General features: G+C 40.5%; 1 protein-coding gene across 1 annotated transcript in view; it reads left to right on the top strand.

The window, feature by feature from the left end:
- Positions 1-4,073: 4,073 nt before the first annotated feature.
- The window catches only part of LOC122946111 (fibrillin-2-like), a 160,276-nt gene continuing 158,349 nt past the window's right edge, over positions 4,074-6,000 (top strand). The window contains exon 1 of the mRNA XM_044305466.1: positions 4,074-4,195. The gene's annotated coding sequence lies outside the window, so the exon portion shown is untranslated. The remainder of the gene's footprint in view (positions 4,196-6,000) is intronic.

Genomic DNA, 6,000 nt, shown 5'->3' with positions numbered 1-6,000 from the left:
TTGAATGTCAATGATCCGATCCTTTAACACGCTAGATAACGTCACACATGATCTCGGTAGACAGTTACGATATGTTTGCTGCTAACTTTATCTATTCACACTCATCTCCTACCAGTCATAATAAAATTATGACAAACAAATCTTCTCAAGATATAAAAACTTGATAAAGTCTAGTACATGCCAACTCTCCTGAAATGTCCAGGAGACTCCTAGAAAAAGGGTAACTCCCCCAGACTCCCAGAGGAGCAAGCAAATCATGTTCTTTCAAAAAATACTCATCTCTCCTGGTTCCTGAGTCTTCCTCACTTCAAGCCCTGAGTCACTAACGTTTTCTTCAGTAGTGAAGGAATAATAAGAGGTTATTATCTGCATATCATGTCTGCGGTCTGTATTAAGGGGGGTCTTAAAATGGCCCTGGCTCTGATATTAGTAGAATTCTGTTCTAAGCTTGCATTAAGAGGTGTCTGTCTTTATTAAAGAGGGTCTGTCACTTATTCCCCAAGAAATAACAATTATGAAGCATCTCTTCTCACAGTGCTGTATTATGTTGCCCCTCTGTTATTCCTCCTGATATTTATGAATAAACAACTTGGCGTTATCATACACCTTTTAAAAGAGTTGTGTCCCTACACAGTATGATACTGTCAGGACTGATTGGCCAATGTCATACTGTGAAGCGACACGCCTGGCAACTGGTAACATCTAGTGGTTAATTTGTTCACTCATTTCTAGAGGAAAAACAGAAGGACAGTAAAAAGTTGAGATGTAAGACAAGATGCCGCAGAATTGTTATTCATGGTTAATACCAGTATTTTGTAAAACAGACATGTCAGGAGAACTTACTGATCCTGTTTAAGAGGTTTTTGGTTTTAGGTCTGAATTAAAGCGTGCCTGGTGGAAGTCTGTATTAAAGGGGCAGTGTCAGGTCTAAGGAGTTCTTGAGGTCTGATCTGAGGTCTGTATGTCTTTTGTTGATTTGGGGTTTGTATTTATCTTGGAGGCTTGGTCTGGAGTCCATATTTAAAGGGTCTGATTGCATTTATTACGAGTCCTGGTCTGGGGTTGTGTATTAATGAAAGGGTCTGGTCTGGGAGTTTAGTTTAGGTAGTCTGTCTTATAAATGGGCAAAGCATAAGGCCAACATTTTTTATTAGGATAAGAATCCAGTGTGCATAATAGGGCAGGTACAGTATGTAACTACAGTAGCCACTATGGCAAGACAATACAGCTGTTACTATATGTTAAGTGGTGTGTATAAAGGGACATGTGTCCACACTGATAACCGCAGGTATCAATCTGACACACGCATGACACATTCAAGGAACAGTAGCCAAACTCAAAGGGCAAATCCCTAGCAGTAAACTGTAAAATAATAATGGGCCCCCGTTTTTTTAGGTGCTGTATATGCTTCGGTCCATTGACCGTTAACCTCTTAGTTCATGGAGACTGGTATGGTTGCCCATAGTCATCCATTGTGTACAGTTTACAAATGGGGGCAGGAGGAAATAGTGCCTTTATATTGTTGTAAATTGGGAATATTTGTGGACATCTGTAGAGAAATATTTAGGGCTGTTCAGGGTTCTAGGAAAAGTGCAGCTTGAATTCATAACTGTAGCAATTTTCAGTTCCTGGCACATGGACAGCACAAGATACAACATATTTATGAAGAGGCATCAAAAACAGTGAATCACTAAACCTTAGAAAATGTGCCCCAAGGAGTTTTACGACTAACTCTGACATGCTGACATGTGGTCCTTAGGTTTGGATTCCTTAAAAGGGTTGTCTCACTTTAGTAAATGGCATTTATCATGTAAAGAAGTTTAATACAAGGCACTTACTAATGTATTGTGATTGTCTATATTGCTTCCTTTGGTGGCTGGATTCATTTTTCCATTGAATTATACACTGCTCATTTCCATGGTTATGACTACCCTGCAATCCATCAGTGGTGGTCCTGCTTGCACACTATAGGAAACAAGCTGCTGGATTGCAGGGTCGTCATAACCATGGAAACAAGCAGTGTATAATTCAATGGAAAAATGAATCCATCCAGCCCCATACTGAATCATTGTTTGCCAGCAGCAGGTCATGTTTAGGCTACATGCACACGACCATGCTGTTTTTTGCGGTCAGCAAACCGCGGATCCGCAAAAAAACGGAAGCCGTCCGTGTGCCTTCCGCAATTTGTGGAACGGAATGGGCGGCCCATTGTAGACATGCCTATTCTTGTCCGCAAAACAGACAAGAAAAGGACATGCTATATTTTTTTTGCGGGGCCACGGAACGGTGCAACGGATACGGACAGCACACGGAGTGACGGACAACCACCCATAGGCCCCTTTCATAGGGGCAAGTATTCTGCGCGGGTACAATGCATCACGTGAAAGCATAGCACCCGCACTGAATCCTGACCCACTAATTTCAATGGGGCTGTGTACATGAGCTTTGTTTTTCATGCAGTACTTGTGCGTTGCGTGAAAATCGCAGCATGTTCTATATTCTGCAGGCTCCAAAGAAATGAATGCGGATGCAGTGCGATTTTCCCGCATGATTGCTAGGAGATGATGTTAGTAAATAGGGATGAGCAACCCCGGACCCCATTAAAGTCAATTCACTGTATTATTTTCCCTTCTAACTCACGTGGTGAGCGCGATTACGTCATCAAAGGTCCTTTTGCAGGTCCTACAGGAAGAAGAAAAAAGACGATACCGGCTACGCGATCAAGTAGATGAGGTAAGTTTCATTTTTATTTTTTTTAACCCCTCAATGGACATTTTTGTTAGCATTCTGTATTAAGAATGCTATTATTTTCCCTTATAACCATGTTAGAAGGGAGAATAATAAAATCAACAGAACACCTAACCCAAACGCGAACTTCTGTGAAGAAGTCCGGGTTTGGTTCTGGGTACCATATTCAGTTTTTTATCACGCTCATGGAAAACGCATTGCACTCGCGTGGAAAAAACTGAACAACGGAACGCAATCGCAGACAAAACTGACTGAAATTGCTTGCCTACCTGCGCAGGTTTGCCGCAATGCACCTGCAATGCATCAAAATCCGTGACGGCCATGTGAAAGAGGCCTTAGTCATGGCATGTTTAGACAGCATAATCTGCTGCCAGCAAATGATGATTTAAGTGATCGCACCAACGATTCAAGTTCCCGATGAATGAGCGTTTTAAATATTTATCGGATAATCTGCGTACCTTTACATCGGCAGATTATCGCTAACGAATGAGCAATCTAAAGAGGCCTTTAGGCCTGATTCACATGACAGTATATTCCATCCGTGTGCTGTTCTGACTGCACCCAGAAAGCACATGGACACAAGGGCAAGGCTACGTCCTCGTGTTCTATGGTCATACCCTTGAAGTGAATGCTATAATTCAGACATCCATCTTCCTAAGGGACCTTAGGCACATGCAGAAAAATTTGCGGTATTTGCCCTTCTTCTGTGATTTCTGACCACGACTCATTTATTGAAATTAATAGGTCTGGGGAACAACGTACATCCAGGAACCCCATCTCTGGACTTCCAGATACATCTGTGTTTTGCAGACAAAAATTGAAACAACCATTTGAATCAGGCCTGATAAGTTGTGATTTCACCCTGGGGGGTCAGTGTCATGAAGTTTTGCGATGTTTGTGTCCTTGTATAAGTATTTCCTTCTAAGAATGCCTACAGTTTTGGGACAATGTTTTATCTCTGGTCTACAAAGGGCAAACTGAAATGATGTCTGACACATAGTTATATTTTCCAAAATGTCATGCATATTTTTGGTCTTCCAATAAACAAAAAAATTACATAAATGTTCTGACGTTTCCTAGCCAGATCATGATTTATAATACAAGTGTTGGACTGGCTTAAGTGGAAAGTGTTCTGGAATGGTTTGAAATGAGCCTAGACTGAATCCTTTAGGTGATAATGTCTACAACTCCCTTTCCCTACCCCCTCCCTTCCCTCTCTGCCTCCCCCACCCTCTACTTCAAGTTACAAACTTTTGGATGAAGAATGTGGGAGGTTTGTACTTCTTTCTGCACCCACCAGAAGACACTCCCACTGCCCAAATTGGGTGAAGCACTACCTTTTTTTTGCTCTTGTCCCAGGGAGCACAACTTTACTCCTTTCTTTTCTGTCCAGTCTCCACTAAACAAAAGAACCTCTGGACAGTTTACCACTCTCCAGCACCTGAAGGTACATCCATACATTTCTATATGTATCCGTTTCTCTCTCACTTTCTTTCTGCAAATAGGAAGATGGAAAATCAGTCTTATATCTCCAATATATTTTAAGGCATCTTAAGTACAATTTGTGCATGCCTTTTCTTAACTGATTTGAGAAAACTTCTGATCTCTTAAGCAAGCACTGCTATTTCTAAGGAAACAATTTGAGGAGAACAGGCTGTTCAGCTCCAGATGTGAGCGGCTAGCTGCAGGCAGAAGAGGAGATAGGTGGCTGCTATCAGCGGACATTTCTCCTGGGTGTGTAAGCAGATGTATAATGTGCAGTTAGCCATAGTGTTATCTCTCATCACATTTCATAGCTGAAACATCTGGCCATGCTGTATCTTTAATATTCCATGGCTGGACCTGATGAATAGCTTGTCACATACGCTTCTCTCGGCAGTGTCACTTGAATAGCTCCTAGTGACACAATTGACCAAAATTCTTTTGTGCTCTGCAGGACGCTTTGTTAGTGAAAGTCTTGATTTGTTCCATCCACCTTTTCCACTCTCTAGTAATATCCTGTCTATATGTGCACTGCATAGGAGGGAGCCGTGGTACATTCCTGCATTGTTTTTTCATATCTTTATTTTCTTTCTTTATTTTCTATGACTTTTATCACTTTTTGTGCCTTATATAATATATATGGGTACTAATTCAATAGCCCCAGTAGCCAGTCATGTGAATGAATGAAAACAGCATTGTGTATATTCTATAGTACAGACATTGCCTTTTGTTACTTGCATGAAAATACATAGCATTTTTTCCTGGGGTAATATTTATTTTATTGATAAAGTACTTAGACGGCTTTTAAATGTTCCCATATGATATCGTCCTTGCAATTATCCCTACCACCATTCTGTGGTGGCTTATCCTACCATCCCAGCCATTTCATTTCTCTTTGAGGAACAATAGATTTATCTTTTTTTTTTTTACTGAAACTTAAGTAATTGAAGACAATGTAGTACAGTATGAGCGGCTATATTACTGATAAGCCTACATAGTAATACCAAATCATGCTAAGATCTTGTGCTGAATTCAAGGCAACCGCTTGTATAATCTTTGCTAGTTTGAATGAGAAGATTTTTATACTTTTCAAAAAGGGCGCGTTGTGTGTAATGGTAGTGAAGTTGAGATATTGATGCCGTTAGTGGAAAACCGGGCCGTCCTGCAGATGTGAATTGTTTCTGAGCCATCCGGTTAGCTTCTAATAAATTCCGCCTGGAAATAAGAAGATATTCGGATGTGATGATTATATCTTAAATGAATGCTATAGATGAAATTTGTGAACCTGCTTTGCAGAAAGGAGGATACATGTTTTTTACTATAGAAATCGTTATGAATTTTCACACCATTTCATATCAATTCTTGCTCGTTCAGCCCTTTTGAGAATTTAGATATGTTGGTTTAAAGGCTCAAACTTCCATATACAATCTTCTGTACTGCATGTTGTATATGAGATTTATAGCAGTATATGATTTGCATGCCCTGTACCATAAGGTTTTCGCAGTCTGTTGGAGTTAATGTGGAACATATTTGCCTTCCATGGTATTACAGTTCCAGGGATTAGAATTGGACCTCTTTGGATAAACCATGCATATGGGTTTTGTAATGAGGACAACAGATCATGAAAAATTCATAATAATTCTGTGTATTTAATAGCAATACTGTTACATGTTACATGTAAGGTCATTCTAGCTTGACCACCACGTGCATTCTCCAGTGGACCACTTGGCCTTTTGGTGGATCACATGATGATGGACATATGGGTGGGAA

The sequence above is a fragment of the Bufo gargarizans genome, chromosome 1 (assembly GCF_014858855.1).
Source record: "Bufo gargarizans isolate SCDJY-AF-19 chromosome 1, ASM1485885v1, whole genome shotgun sequence".
Classification (NCBI taxonomy): Eukaryota; Metazoa; Chordata; class Amphibia; order Anura; family Bufonidae; genus Bufo; species Bufo gargarizans.
This window is presented reverse-complemented; position numbering and strand designations above follow the sequence as displayed.